Source organism: Anolis carolinensis, chromosome 5 (assembly GCF_035594765.1).
Source record: "Anolis carolinensis isolate JA03-04 chromosome 5, rAnoCar3.1.pri, whole genome shotgun sequence".
Classification (NCBI taxonomy): Eukaryota; Metazoa; Chordata; class Lepidosauria; order Squamata; family Dactyloidae; genus Anolis; species Anolis carolinensis.
In genome coordinates this window covers 62,191,070-62,207,372 of record NC_085845.1, presented here as the reverse complement: position 1 = coordinate 62,207,372, position 16,303 = coordinate 62,191,070, and the positions used below count along the sequence as shown (strand labels likewise).

The 16,303-nt window shown below is 38.7% G+C and overlaps 1 long non-coding RNA gene across 1 annotated transcript in view; it reads left to right on the top strand.

Annotated features, from left to right (window-relative positions):
* The window catches only part of LOC103279004 (uncharacterized), a 51,294-nt gene extending 35,758 nt beyond the window's left edge, over positions 1-15,536 (top strand). Inside the window, exon 3 of the long non-coding RNA XR_010006412.1 lies at positions 15,179-15,536. This is a non-coding gene — a long non-coding RNA (uncharacterized LOC103279004). The remainder of the gene's footprint in view (positions 1-15,178) is intronic.
* Positions 15,537-16,303: the final 767 nt, after the last annotated feature.

The following is a 16,303-nucleotide window of genomic DNA, read 5'->3' as shown; positions in this document are numbered from 1 at the left end:
AATCAAATAAATTCCGCTGGAATTATGGATGGATGGAATTGCATGTTTTGAAACATAGAATTGCAAAACATATGTGTTCCTATGATGGAGGGCACCTGCATGAAGTGATTAAAATATAGGGCAGATAATTTAACTCCCTTATCAGATAATTTCTCCTGACATCTGTTTTTTCTCCAGTCAAATACAAGTTCTGAACTATGATTCACTAGAGGTGAGAAAGGATATTGGGGACATCTAATAGGTTAACAAACAACTTAAGGATTTTTTGCTTATTCCCTCTAATACTCTTTCTACCCATTCACTTCTAAATAGATCAGTAAATAACATTTATCTTTAGCCAATACTATTTGGCAACATACAGCTATTTATACATGGAGGAATATAAGCCACTTATGCTGTGGGGATTTTGAGAACTGTTAGAACCTGAATATTTGAATAAACAGATCCATGGAACAGATGTTTGAATAATGTTGCAGAGGAATGCGGCATCTTATTAATGAACACTTTCCATTAGCCAGCTGTGAAATCACTCAGTAAATTAAGTGGTACTAAATGATTAGCTGGAAGGGTCACTTCCCTATGAAAGTAATTCTTTATAGAAAGTGGTTCAAAAACTGCTACTGTTGATCTCTGAGGGTTAGTGCCAAAGTCTCCTGAGACAACACACAGATAACATCTGAACAGTTTGTTTGGAATAGAAACAAACTGAGGTCAGTCTTCAAGACAACAAACCGTCTGCTGCATTCTCTGACCCTGAAAGGTTAGAGTTGAGGAATTTCCTGATGGGATTCTGTTTGGTCTAACATTTTTAATGAAAATATCAGGGGAATGTTCAGAGAAAAGGCAGGATTATTTTCAGTGCACTGGTTAAATGTCGTTATCTTTCGAAAATTCTTACAGAGCTGTTGTCTTTTCAAAGTTACCTGAAAGAGATGATAGAATGAAATTTCTTTTGGGTTCTTTGAGAATTCACAAATGAGATATTATTATGAACCTCATGGCTTGAAACTGCAAATACTGCATGGATTTAATACATGCAAGAAAATCAACATCTGAAACTACACATTCTAAAGTAGCCAGGGTGATTCTTCCTAACTACCTATTCTTGAATAGCCAGGTGATTAACTGAAGTATTTGTAGGCTCAACATATAAATCTTCCTCTAAAAAAAGACAGGGAAGGACAAATTTACTCACGTGTGGACTTGCAGTGATAATGAAGCAATCCTTAGCATAATTCTTTCACAGGTATACATATCAGGGAATGTCACATTCATCTGGGATTTCTTTCTTCTACTGCATGTGGTTAGATCTCTTGGAGTACAGGCAATAAGCAAGAAACTGATAAATATAATTCCAAAAGGCAAATAGACAAATTCACATGCAAAAACATAGCATCATAATAAAAAAATTTGTTTATATGTGACAATGTCATTAAAAAGCAACAAATTAAAACTATCAACCCAAAGGAACATGTGACAAAATCCTGTGATTATATACAAAAAGTCTAGACCAGTGGTTCACAACTTGTGAGTCCCCAGATGTTTTGGCCTTCAACTCCCAAAAATCCAAACAGCTGGTAAACTGGCTGGGATTTCTGGGAGTTGTAGGCCAAAACACCTGGGGACCTACAGGTTGAGAACTACTGGTCTAGACAATGGCAGTAGGAATTTAAAGGCCCTGGGTGCAATGGCCATAAAGGTAATAATCTATTGAAGAAATAAGATGCTTGGAGCCAGCATATATTGCATGACTTATCTTGCTATTGCTGCCCAGTCCTGCAAGGGGTACAACTGTTAGTGTAGCACATCAACAGTGTTCTGTCCAGAGTCAACAGTCAAGAATATGAACTTCATCAGCGTTTCTAGACATTTAAGAAATGGCAACTTACAGTGCCCTTCACATGGAGCAAACTTCAACGGTGGGATTGAGGTATTTTGCTATTTCTAAAGTGTTAGTCATGGGAGTTCTATGTGACAAGTTTGGTTCAATTTCATTGTAGATGGAGTTCAGAATGCTCTTTGATTGTAGGTGAATTATACATCCCAGCAACTACAACTCCCAAATGACAAAATCAATCCCCCCCAACCCCACCAATATTCAAATTTGGGCATATTGAGTATTTGTGCCAAATTTGGTCCAATGAATGTAAATGCATCCTACATATCAGATATTTACATTACGATTCATAACAATAGAAAAATTACAGTTATGAAGTAGCAACAAAAATGATGTTATGGTTGAGGGTCACCACAACATGAGGAACTGTATTAAGGGGTCATGGCATTAAAAGGTTGAGAACCACTGAAGTACATAAAAGTTGACTCCAACTTTCTAAGTCAAACATCAGACTTGGACTAGATGAAAATGCACTTTTTATTATTAAGTAACTCACATCACAGAAGTCTGTTCACCAAACAAAAAGCAATGCAGACATTGAGTACAAAAGAAAAGTGTTATAGTTTTGTTTGCCTGCTCAGCAAAAGAACACTGCTGTAGTTCTTTATCTGTCTTTCAGAAAGAATAAAGTCTTAGTCTTATTTGTCTGTTTCATATTCTCACAGCAGGTACTGAATTTACATACAAATGAGGTGATGTTATTGAACTTGCCATGCTGGAATAGAAAAGGCATTTGCATAGTACACACAGGTTCATTTCCTGTAAACTCAATCCCATTGGGTTCTGGTCCATTAAGTGAAAGTTATGATACGCTGCTTGATTTCACTGTTCCCGTCATTGTGGCACAACAAAAATACTTGAGAGTGAAAGAAACCATGAACAGAAAGTTCTACATTCCTGACTAGGGATGCACTCAAAATATAGGGGTAGCACAAGATTTTTTTTAAAGGTACAAGAAAGTCACATTCATTGTAGAGAAAACACAGGCCCTTGTAAAATGGAATTGTCTGGCTAAAAGCTGGCTTTTGTAACTACTGTACTCCCAAGGCACATACAGCCTACTTAATGAGAATGATTCTGAAAGCATTCATGGAATGTGTGGAAGGATCAAGTCTAATGAAATGGTTCAGAATAGCCACAGTTATCTGTCTTGTTCCTGGACTTCACTGATTTAGGCATTGATCAAGTCTCAAATGCCTATAACTTTCTAAGCCTGTAAAATCCAGGAGACTTCAAACCTTGGCTCTGCTGTAGAGCAGCTGACCTGATCCAAATGAAAGATTCATACACAATATAATTTTTTTTAAAAAAAAGAATAACTATGATTACTGGGAATTCCAGAACAGTCCAGGAAGAAGAAACAGTTTTGCAAACTTTTTTGTTTGTCTGGGGAATTTCATTTTTCCTAATTCTGGGGATCCTTGTATACAGAGCCAGTAAAACAACCATTAATGCAGAAAACGAAGCCGAATGTCAGAATTCCACGAAGGAATGCTTTCTTTTTCTTTCTAATTAATATGTGACCTTTGGCAACTCATTGACAGACTCAATTTGAGCATGACCTCTGCTTGACTTCTGGACAAACAAGCAAACTAACAATAACAACACATATACACATTCTAGCATAGTTCTAAACAGTACAAACACATGTGCTTTTCTTTAACATTTCACTGATCTCTGCACACAAGTATTAGATCTACCCAAGTGCTTACAGGTGTTTATAAAAGTAACCCTCCACCTGGGAATATTGTATTTCCATTGATGAAAGAAACAGTGGTTTCTGAAACAATGGCCCCATCTGACCATTTAATGCAGTTTGAAGCTTGCTTGATTCAAACTCTGGCAGCCAGAAAACAAACTGCCATAAAAGCATGCACAAGAAAACCATTAAAATATGCATCAGTGCTCTGTAGTTTTATAATCAACATCCAGGCCTCAAACTGATTCCAGGATTTCCTATGTAGTAGTTATCTGCTCATCAAAAACACTTTCTTCAATACTGATTTGAAACTGCATTAAATGCTCAGTGTAGATTTTCCCAATGTATCTCTAAGTTTTTATCATAGAGACTGGATCACATCTATTCCTTTGCCATAAGTAGACTCCATTCGCCATCCGCTCTTCCTCTGCCCAAAGCTTCCAAATGAATTTCTTGGTCTAAACATTTCTTCATAGGGAAAGAATTAATCTAGCTGCCATGACATTGTCAGGTATTTTATTAATTTGTGCATCTCTTTATGCCTTGTGTGACTGTTGTCTGAAGCTGGGAAACCCAAGAGTATTGAAGTTCAGAAATGACCTATGGTTACCCCACTCCACTTCAGAAGCTGGAAAAAGACCTCCAGCTGAGTGGCAATGACAACACCCTTCTCGCTTTTCCCACCTTTTAATGAAGCCAACTCCACACACACACCCCATCAGATGTGTGCCGAGAGCATCTCAATCCCACAGGAAACACAATGTACTCTTCTCCAAAAAGTCTCAAACCCATCATCCCAAAAATAATCATCAATTGTTCAATCAAGGAGAGCTTCCCCTTCCCAGCTGATATCAATCAGTAAACATTGATTCCCCTAAAAGTAATCATTCCCTATGTTAATAATCTCCCACTGGGAGAAAGGGGTTGTGTGGATACAGAAGACAGACTCAAAAATTCTTCCAATGAAAAGCTTTATTAAGGGCACTTCCAGGCAGCACCAAAATCCACACCAAAGCAGGTTTAAGAAACACACTTTGGCACGGATTCTCATCCCCATGCACTCCTCAAAAGCCTGAGCATACAGCCACCCAGAAGACCCCCAAAACAATGCTTAACAATAAAAAACCCTCCTGCCATTAAGGTATTCCTTGAGTCCTCCTGGCATGAAGAAATGACACGCCAGGAGACCGGGGGGGGGGGGATTTAAGGGTTGTTTTTGAGGGTTTGGAGGGAGGGGTGGGTGCTATCCCACACCTTTAGGTTCCAGGAACCCAAAAGGCGCATGATGGCTGTGGGGACTCACCCCTGAGTAGTTCCAGTTGGTCCTGAAACTACCCGCGGGTGGGTTCCCATAGGCCCAATTCGGGCCTTTCAGGAAGGCCCAGATCTAATTGAGTATTTAATTAATTCAGAATAACCAAGGTTATTCCAAATTAATTCATTTTTACCGGGGGCGTCGTTTGGACGCCCCCATTAAAAACCCAGACAGGTCCCATGATATGGGCCTGTCGGGATGGGCCCGAAGTTTCCCGCCATGTGTGCACTAATCACAAACTGCAAACCTTTCAATAATGAATGTATTTTGAACTGCAGATTGTAAGTTGTACCAATTACAGCAATGTCTATTCTTTTCAAATGTCATTGAATCATAGAATCATAGAATAATAGAGTTGGAAGAGACCTCATGGGCCATCCAGTCCAACCCCCCGCCAAGAAGCAGGAAATTGCGTTCAAAGCACCCCCGACAGATGGCCATCCAGCCTCTGCTTAAAAGCCTCCAAAGAAGGAGCCTCCACCACAGTCCGGGGCAGAGAGTTCCACTGCCGAACAGCTCTCACAGTGAAGAAGTTCTTCCTGATGTTCAGGTGGAATCTCCTTTCCTGTAGTTTGAAGCCATTGTTCCGCGTCCTAATCTGCAGGGCAGCAGAAAACAAGCTTGCTCCCTCCTCCCTATGACTTCCCCTCACGTATTTGTACATGGCTATCATGCCTCCTCTCAGCCTTCTCTTCTGCAGGCTAAACATGCCCAGTTCTTTAAGCCATTCCTCATAGGGCTTGTTCTCCAGACCCTTGATCATTTTAGTCACCCTCCTCTGGACACTTTCCAGCTTGTCAACATCTCCCTTCAATTGAGGTGCCCAAAATTGGACACAGTATTCCAGGTGTGGTCTGACCAAGGCAGAATAGAGGAGTAGCATGACCTCCCTGGATCTAGATGCTATACCCTTATTTATGCAGGCCAGAATCCCATTGGCTGTTTTAGCAGCCGCATCACATTGTAGGCTCATGTTTAACTTGTTGTCCGCGAGGACTCCAAGGTCTTTTTCACACGTACTGCTATCGAGCCAGGCGTCCCCCATTCTGTATCTTTGCATTCCATTTTTTTCTGCCGAAGTGAAGTATTTTGCATTTGTCCCTGTTGAACTTCATTTTGTTAGTTTCGGCCCATCTCTCTAGTCTGTTAAGATCATTTTGAAATCTGCTCCTCTCTTCTGAAGTGTTAGTTATCCCTCCCAATTTGGTGTCATCTGCAAACTTGATGATTGTGCCTTCTAACCCTTCGTCTATAAAATGTCCACTTCTGTGACCGTGGGGTATGTCAGATCTGGGAAATTTCCCATTACATTCTTCTCTGACCAACGGAGCAATAAACAATCTCTGATTCTGCCATCTACATATTAGCTCAATTAGAACTTAGCATGCCAGGAATTGACAACACTACTTAAAAGGTAAAATAAAAAGACAAAAGAAAAATTCCTGGCATCTCAAGTGTTTATCCTTTTTCTCTCTCTCTCTGTAGTGTATCAGCATACAGTTTTATGTCTATTACAAACTACTTCCTAGCACATTTGCTTGGAAATAAGTCCCACTGAGTTTAATGAGACTTTGGGTGTTTGAGAGTTTGTTTGTTTTTTGGTAATTATGAATAGGATTTCAGTCTAAGACTTTAGTTTTGATCAACAGAATGGAATGTGTTGATCTGTCAAGTATTTGCCATCTGCCATCAGCCTGCAATATATGGTAGTTCTTTTCCTTCCATGTCTGTGTGTCAGGAAGTTGTCTAATAAATATGGATATTTTTGTCATCTTTGGGAATAGGTACTAAATTCTGGCTCTATGGGACTAAACTTAAGATATTGTTATCATTATAACTGGGTTATGAGTACAGAGAGGCTATTTAGCAAATAGTTTCCAACAAAGTAATCCCTAGCAGATTTGTCCAGTATTTTAAATTCTTGTGCCGTATCATGAAACAAACTTTATTTTGTCTTTCCAGAAAGCAAGTGAAACTGCCTGTTTCATAAACACAATCATGTTGTTTTTATTGCTATCGAAATTTCTTGTTAAGTTTAAAGCTAGGAGCCAGATCCACAGCATACTAAAACCATTCAGAAAGAAAGAGAGAAGCCCTTGCTACACTGCCACATAATCCAGATTATCAAATCAGATAATCCACATTATCTGCTTTGAACTGGATTATATGAGTTCACACTGGCATATAATCCAGTTCAAATCAGATAACCTGGATTTTATATGGCAGTGTTGCTAAGGATGTGACAATCCTAAAGGTGTTCTACTCTTCAAATAGTGACAAGACACTGCAGTTATCAAATTGATACCGTATGTTCCTTTCATGTTTGTGTGTGTATGCCTTTGGTCTTGCATCCCTGAAATTATGCATTCATGAAAAGAACATACTGAACAAATTTCAGCACTATTGTTTGTCTGCACATTATATCAGTCAATACTACAACACTAGAACTTTCTAAAGAAAACAAAAATGGTAACCACAGATGATTTACATAACTATAAAGTTGACAATGAAGCCATTGAAATAGCTAAAACAATTGCATGCCTTGGTTCAAGCATTAATCAGAATGGAGACTGTAGTCAAGAATTAGATTAAAAAAAAAACCTAGGACCTTGAAAGGCTACTAGAAAGGAACCAGACAAGTATAATTGAATACTAAAACCAGGATTGCCCATACCATGGTATACCATTATATACCATTCTATGTATCATGCAACCTATGTAACCTACCTTTGAGACCGCATCTCTTTCTATGAACCGGCACGAGCTTTAAGATCGGCAGGGGAGACTCTTCTCTCAGTCCTACCACCATCTCAAGTGCAGTTGGTGGGGACGAGAGAGCGGGCCTTCACTGTGGTCATTCCTCGGCTCTGGAATACCCTCCTAAAGGAGATTAGATTAGTCCCCAATCTCCAATCCTTCCGATCCAGCTTAAAAACATGGATGTTTAAGCAGGCTTTTGAGATTGAAACGTTGGCACTTTACTTATAAATTGATGGCAGCTAGTTTCCTTAGATGCCTTGTGTTTTAAAATTATTCCATTTTCATCTTATGTTATTTGTGTTGACTGTGGTTGATATTATCTCCCTTTGGGGAGATGGTGGCGGGATACAAATAAAGTGTAATATTATTTATTATTATTATGGTGAAAGCTGGATAGTGAGGAAAGCTTGAAGGAAGAAAATCAACTGATTTTAAATGTGATGCTGGAGGAGATTTCTACAGATATAATAGACTGCCAAAAAGGCAGATCTGAATTCTTCCTAGAAGCCATGAAGATTACACTGAGTACCCATCTACACTGCTATGTAATGCAGTTTAACTGCATTGAACTGTATTATATTACAGCATGAACACAGGCTTGAAAATCTGGAAAGAAATGGGATGTCAAAAAAATGCACAGCTCCAATGTGCGCTGGAGCACATGTTTAGCCCAATACAGTATGTTAAAAAATCTCACTGGAAAGTCCAAAATCGGTGATAAAATGTGGTGCAGCTAACCTGTTTATAGTCACTGCAGAGAAGAAATTCGGCGCTCATGGAAACAGCACCACTGGAATATCCAGATACACAGATGGTGCTCTCAAGAAGGTAAACAAATACCCCCCCCCAAAGGGAATTGCTTTTCCTTTTTTATTTTCTTCCTGCCATGATTCCCATTGCTGATTCTCATCTGATGGGCTGATTCAGCGCATTTCTCCCAGCTGTTAAGAAAATAAATTCTTTATGTTGGATTAATTTGGCATGAGGGGAGCTTTGTGGATGCAACAGGAGCTCCTTTATGGTTCCTGGTGTGCCTGTGGAGACTCTCAGAAACTGGTCTGTATCTCTTTAATCCACATTCTGATAGGGATTAAGTGGCTGTGTAGAAGCAGACTTCATTATGAAACTGCATTACATGGCAATGTAGATTGGGCCTGAGACTATTGTACATTAGATATCTAATGAGAAGATATGACACATTAGAAAAGACAATGATGCTTGATTAAATTGAAAGCAATAGGAAAAGAGGAAGACTAGCTGGATAGGCTCAATCAAGGAAGCCACTATTGGGGTATTGGATTATGAGCTTCTTAGGATCATAACCTATTGCATAGCAGAGTTTTAGGAGTGTTCCTTTGGTTTATTTATTTGGTAATGGAAGATCACTGGGCATTTAAATGTTCCAAATGTGTTTCTATTCAATGCTCTCAGCAGACAAAATTCAAGTAGACATCTTTAAATAAGAAGTTTGTTTTACTCACAACTTCGTGTATTTAAATATCCAGGTACATTTCTTGTTAGGTTAAGCTTTAAAATATTTCAGTTTGTATCTTTTAACTTATAGTCTTTAACAGTCTCTTTAAAACGATATTGTTCTGTACAGCTTTCTTTTATAACAGTCTACTTCCAAGGAACTCAAGCCTCAAATGACTTCTAGCTTCTAACACTGGCATCTGTACTCAAACAAACTCAAGCCTCAACAGTCATTCCTCAACTGTCATCCTTTTTAAAACTGCATTCAAAACTATCACTGGACCAGTCACATGGTCTGCAGCCACTTCCACTGCCTCAAATACATAGAGCTAAGAAAACTGCAAACCAAAGAAGACATACACTTCAGAAAATAAACAATACATTATAAACAGGCAAAACTTTAGATTGAGGAGGCTTGAAAAAGTTGCTATCTCCAACAGCCACAGACCTGAGTTTGAACATGATGCCTGCCTTATAGTGCGAAAATAAAGTTCGATATTAAAACATCCAAGGATAAATCCTGTTCTTTAACTCTATGAAGCCAGAGGTTGTCAATCATGTGGCCCAGCAATAGTATATGCATCACAAAATGAGTATGCATCACAACTATATGTATATCAGAAAACTAATGGGGAAAGGGGGCCATATGTTTGAAAGTGAAACAAAACACACACACACACACACACACATAATTACAACATCTTAGGAAGTGGAAGCTGTTGGCGCCAACAAAAAACTGAAAGGAAAAAAAGAAAAGAAAAGAACTTGATAAATATATCCAGTTCAACACTCTTTTACCTTCGTTTGAGTCATACTTTGTTATTCAAGCCATTAAAGTGAACAATAATGGAGTAAACCTAGGGTGGGTGTCTTTGAGGCACGGGAGCCAAGAAAAGGTTTCAAGAAGTACTTGAAGAAAAAGAAAGCAGCTTTAAAATCTTTTTAAAGGAGCATCAGGCGAGTTTAGTCTGTCATAATTTATAAAAGCCTGGCATTTCTTATTTAAAGAATTCAGGTATGTTTGCATTACTGCTTAAAGCAAACTATTCAGGCTTTCTGCAGAATGATTCTTGATTTGCTTTTCTCCCAGTTATGTCCACTTTTTCTTCCACAAAAATGCTGTGCTTGTTTGATTGTCCTAGCATGTTCAAGCCATGCTGAAGTTAGATATTAATTTTAAAGTAATTGTTTTCTTAATGGTTTCAAATGTCAAAGGCTTTAATATCTAGGTTGCCATTTAAGGTGAAATCTTCACAACATAGCTTACATAAAACAGGAATAGGGCTGAATCATACCCATTAGTCCCAAATGAAGTAGACACAATGAATAAGTGAATCTATTCTAGGGAAGATATATGGCTCATATACACATATCCAAAAATCTGGAACCAGTTAGAGCATTTTTCCTCAATAATAATAATAATAATAATAATAATAATAATAATAATAATAATAATAATAATAACAACAACTTTATTTTTGTATCCTGCCACCATCTCCCCGAAGCGACTCGGGGAGGCTTATAAGTGGGACCAAGTCCAATAAAAACAGAATCAGCCAAATAAAACACATTTAAAACACAAACATATACTAGCACTATAAACATATGACATTAGTGAATCAAGCAACCAAAAACAGTAAAATATTAAAAAAATCATTAAAATCAAAACCAATCTCAAAACCAAAATCAGGACTACAGTGGGCATATCAAATCTAAAGAGGGAGGGGCTAGGTATGGGCTTGTGCAAAAATAGATTGTAGGGCCAGGGTAAAGTGCAGAGTTCAATCTGACAGTTAATACATTCTGGCAATCATAAACAGGGCTTAATCATTTGCAAATGTACATTGGAATATCCACATTTTAGGTCCCTACTAAAGGTAGATACTATGGGTGCTAGCCTAATCTCCCTGGGAGAGAATTCCAGAGCCGGGGGGCCACCACCGAGAAGGCCCTCTCTCTCGACCCCACCAACTGTGCTTTAGGTGGTGGTGGGAGGGGAGCAAGAGAAGGGCCTCTCCAGAAGATCCATACTGGTTCCAGAAGCCATAGATCTGTTTAGAGGCACCTGCCCCTGGCCTGCAGCAGTGGTGGGATGGAGTTTAGCTGGTCCAGCCATGCTGAAACCAATGTGGCCTGGCTGGATCATCATCTTTATCTGTTATCTGTTCTGTAATCTCATCACCATTGTATCTCCTGGCCTTTGCTAACAGCCCCAATCTTTATGTTGCGCTACTGAGTGGAGGAGAAAGGGGATGACAGTGCAAAAGTGTTTAGTGAAACTCTGGAGCATTCCCTGGGTTTACTTAACACGTGATTAAACTAATTTAGCCTGGTTTATCCAATGTTAATGGCCAAATAAATAGTTCCACTCAATTTTCCAGGTAAGAAGCTCACTATCTTGCTATTGGGGTCTTACACAGATTTTGGGGAAGGGCCTTATACACAGCTGGCGTTACCATCAAAGCTTTCCCCATAGTCCTCTTTAGAACATAGAACATAGTTTAACCTGTGGGTTGAAGGTAATGGATGTATGATTTCTTTTCTGCTGGGGTATTCTAGAATGTCTCTTCTCTTTTCAAGCCTGCTGTGACACGTAAATGATGTCTCTGGAAAATTTTGACTATGGTTTTAATTCTTGCTACTTCCCTCACTTGGAAGGCTGGGAGAGTCACTCATACCTAAGGCATCAACACCTCTTAGGAACTGGAGAATTCACCAATCCATACATTCTTTGAGCTGAACAAGGCCAGTAGCACAGCAGCAAGTAAAGCTCTGAGTAGGTTTTGCTTATCGAAGTGTCTGCATCAGCAAAACCTTGTAGAAAGCCTGCCTAAAACCCCATGTAGTCATCTGTGGCATATCATTTTGTTAATATGTAATTCATATCACTTTAGGCAGATCATGATCCCTTGAATCCAAGAAGGATGGCTCAATACTGCTTCTAAAAATACTCAGAAAAATTGGCAATTAAAGGACATTTCAGCTCACCCCTGAACAGAAAAGACATATTTTTGCTCAGCTTCAGGGGAGTTTGAGGTTGAAAATGACATAAAACATTCTCACATTTTGGCTCTGGAATCATTCCTACAATTTGGGAACTAGAAAACAAAGAGAAACTATGCAAGAAAATCTTTATCCCCCTTGCCTGTTCCCTAGATTTACTGTTAAGAAATTCCAAAGCCTCTACCAAAACTAACACATAAGTAAATTAATCAAAGCTTTAGTCTTATTATTCAGTTCCATTTAACAGAGAGATTTCTTTAAAAGATGGTCGAGATAACTGTCTCAAGGCCTTTCCAAATACATTTTTGAAATAAATCTTGTTACGCAGTGTGGTACTTCTTCATAGGCAGGCATACTACTGGACCAGTTTTCCAGGTCTTATGTAATGGATGTGGAGAGCTAGCAAAGCTTTTGGAATACTCCAAAGAGAGGACCACATAGCTGGATAGCAATCATCCAAGACTCCAAACAGCCATGAGGTGGGAAAAGATAGACACTATATGGCTTTACTGGCTGTAAAGATCTTTAAAAACAACAAGCTACCAGCTATTGCTTTTCAAAACAAAGTTCTATTGGCATTTCTTCCCATGGGACTTGTATGTGAGGATTGTGCACAACATTTAATGAAATAAATGGCAGCAATGCTAAAGCTATGCCTGATGGAATGCAGTACTATTCCGCAAACAAACTGCCAATATGTCTCATCTTTTATATAATTTTAATGAGTATGTATTGCATGCATTTATGTTCAGAATGGGGATCTCAAGCATTCCACAGTAAGCCTCTATTTCAGTATTTTAATATATTCTCCAATGCAGAATAGCTCTGTCTGGAGGATAGCCAATGGGAACGACATCAGCCTTTGGAGGAAATCTGCTCCAAAATGACTTAATGTATTATAGTATTGTTCAGACGGTTTCTATGTGTTAATATATGTGATAATAATACAATATAATCAGTCCCAGACATCATCTGTATGCTAATCTGTTATTGCTGAGAAATTTTCCAAGCTTTGGATTCATTCTAAAGCGTGTTTTTATTGCAGAGTTATACTACCAGTGGGCTAAGTAGATCAAATCTATTGACATGGGACAATATAAACTCATATGGTCATGGACCTTAGACAAGCTCTGTCTCACTTATGGTGCTTTTTCAACTATGGACTGGATTTGTTCCATCGTCATGTAAAAATAGAAACGGCTTAAATGGATACTTTAGTGCCAATATGCCTCAAGACCTCCATAATGAGAGAAGTTGTAAATAAGGAAGCTTATTCATTTCTTCTTGTCAGATGATTGGAGATGTCATTCCTATCCCAATCTAAAGACTAAAACCAAGTAAAAGCATTAATCAATTATACCTGCCAAATGTTTGGATATGGTTCAGATGAGATGTTACTTCTCTTAATAGAACCAGCGGAGAGATTTGTGACTTCCATTGGGTCATGAAATTTTATATAATAAAAAAGGAAGATAGCAGATGTGAAAATTTAAAAAATAGTGGCCAAAATATTACAAATGTTTAATCTGCTTTTGAATGTGCAACTTAGAGTTATGGATTCGTGACTGGTTTTCATTCACAATCAATGGGGCAGTAGATCACTTTAAATTTTAATCAGAACTTTATCAGAGGTGCTGAACCTTGTTTGGGGAACAAGGTAAAGGTAAAGGTTTCCCCCGACGCTAAGTCTAGTCATGTCCAACTCTAGGGGTTGGTGCTCATCTCCATTTCTAAGCCAAAGAGCCAGCGTTGTCCGTAGATATCTCCAAGGTCATGTGGCTGCATGGAACACTGTTACTTTCCCGCTAGAGCAGTATCTATTGATCTACTCACATTTGCACATTTTTGAACTTCTAGGTTGGTAGAAGCTGGGGATAACAGTGAGAGCTCACTTCACTCCCCGGATTCGAACTGCCAGCCTTTGGGTCAGCAAGTTCATCAGCTCACCGGTTTAACCCCCTGCACCACTGGGGACTCAGGGAACTAGGATGCAGAAAATTAAAGATTCCTTTAAAGTTCATACTAAACCATTGGGAAAATTGACTGCCCGACTGGCTTAAAATCCACAAGCTACTACTGGAAAGAACATCACTTCTTACGTAGTTCTTCTCATACAGGGGCGGGAACAGCTACATTCACATAATTATGACAGCCTCTTTTACGTATAGGCAAGGATCCTAAGAACCACCCTATACTGAATCAGAATAATAATGTCTCCTGTCTGTTATACCTTGCTTTGCACTGGCAATGCTTTTTCAGCATCTAACCAATTTTTTAGCCCCAGTAGCTTTAAATCAGGAACTGAAGTGAGTGTCATCTTCCTTGAGCTCTATCATCTCCATGAATACACATAATCTAGGTAAACTCTATAAATTATCCACAGTATCATTTTTTACATTAAGGGAAATATTAAGATCTCTGAGGGTTGCTATAGGACAGAAATTGGGAAACTAGGCCAATATGGAGTCAGAAGTATAGTGAGACTAAGACTAGTTCTAAGACCAGGACCCTGGGTTTCCATGGTTGAGTGTGACTTCCTCAGTGGGCTGCCATGACTGAGTAGAGATTTGAACCCTGGTCTTCAGGGTCATAGTCTAATGGTCAAACCATTGCACCTTTCTGTCTCTCTTGCACGGCTATAATATGGAGTGTATTGGGCTGCCTTTAAGAACTGAACAGTGACCTCTGTTGAAAATACCATCATTAGTAGCCAAACAGATCAGATCTAATTTGTGCTCTACAGATTCTCAGTCTGTTTTTGAGTGCAATTTAAAATATGGATGCTTCCTTAAATGGCCTTATAGTGGTGTAAATGGGGGGTGTCAAGGGGGCCTAAACGGTTGTGGAACCCTGTCTCTGAAATCTTTAGCCTGCAACTTCTTCTGTTTTTAATTCAATATAATGAACCATTTCCTCAGATCTTTTAGATTATTCTACAGCATTGGGGTTCCTTATCCGTTGTGTTCTTATTTGCAGTTCTTTTAATTGTTTCATGAAACTGAAAGATTTGTTGCATTGTTTTTATTTGTAGGAGCAGTCCAGAGTGCACTTTACTATTGGAGATCAGAACAGAGGGAGTGAATAAATGAATGAATATACTTCAGACATCTAGTGTGCTGGCATCGTTTCAAAATTATGTACTGGTAACTGATTTACAAACTGTAAATAGGAAAACCCCTTCTTTAAGCCTTTAAATTAAAATGAATGATGGCCAAGTGTGTCTAATTGATTTGATTTGAAATTGGTTCAGCTCATAGGAACCTTTTTCCTGGTCTACAGTTTGGAGACATGAGTGCATCTACACTACTGAATTATGCAGATTAACACCAGTTTAACTGCCATGGCTCAATGCTATGAAATCATGAGAGTTGTAGGTTGATGAACCAGCAGTACATTTTGGCAGAGAAGGCAAAATGCTTTGTAAAACTACAACCCCCTTCATTCCATAGTATCGAACTATTACAGTTAAAGTAGTGTCAAATTGCATGAATTCTACAGTGGAGATGCACCCCTTGTTACTCTCATGGTAATCACAGCTATGACTGCATTTTATGATTTTAATGTTTTACATTGTAATTATGTATGCATGTGATTGTAATTCTATGGTTTTATCATTTTAAATTTATGTATTGTCTATATTTTGTTGTATTTTGTTAGCTGCCCCAAGTCCCTTCGGAGAGATGGTGGTGGGATAGAAATGATGATTTATGTATTATTATTTATTACAATATTTATATCCCGCCCTGCTCACCCAACAGGGGACTCAGGGTGGCTTACAATAAAACGCATATATAAAAATTATACAGTGCAATATAAATCAGTTAAAAATTATTATTAACTTACATCAGTATTCATAAAACACATTATAAAATACAGGTAGGATTGTGACGTCTTGGCCTAGCTTTTTCCCTCCTCTGCTTCATTTCCTTGTTTAGTTCTCCCTTTGGTGTGGACTTTTCCATTTGTACTTAGTTTTTAGGGGTGGAGCTTAAAACCCCCCTAGAGGCCTGGCTCAGTTGGTTTAGCCTTTTTGCCTCAGAGTTTGGCTGAAAAGCTTTCCCCTCCTTTTTATTCTGTGTCAGAGTTTCAGAGGAGAAGGCCAGAAATTGTCTGGGTTCCTTGGCAATCCAGACAGGCATGCTTAGCATGTATTTTA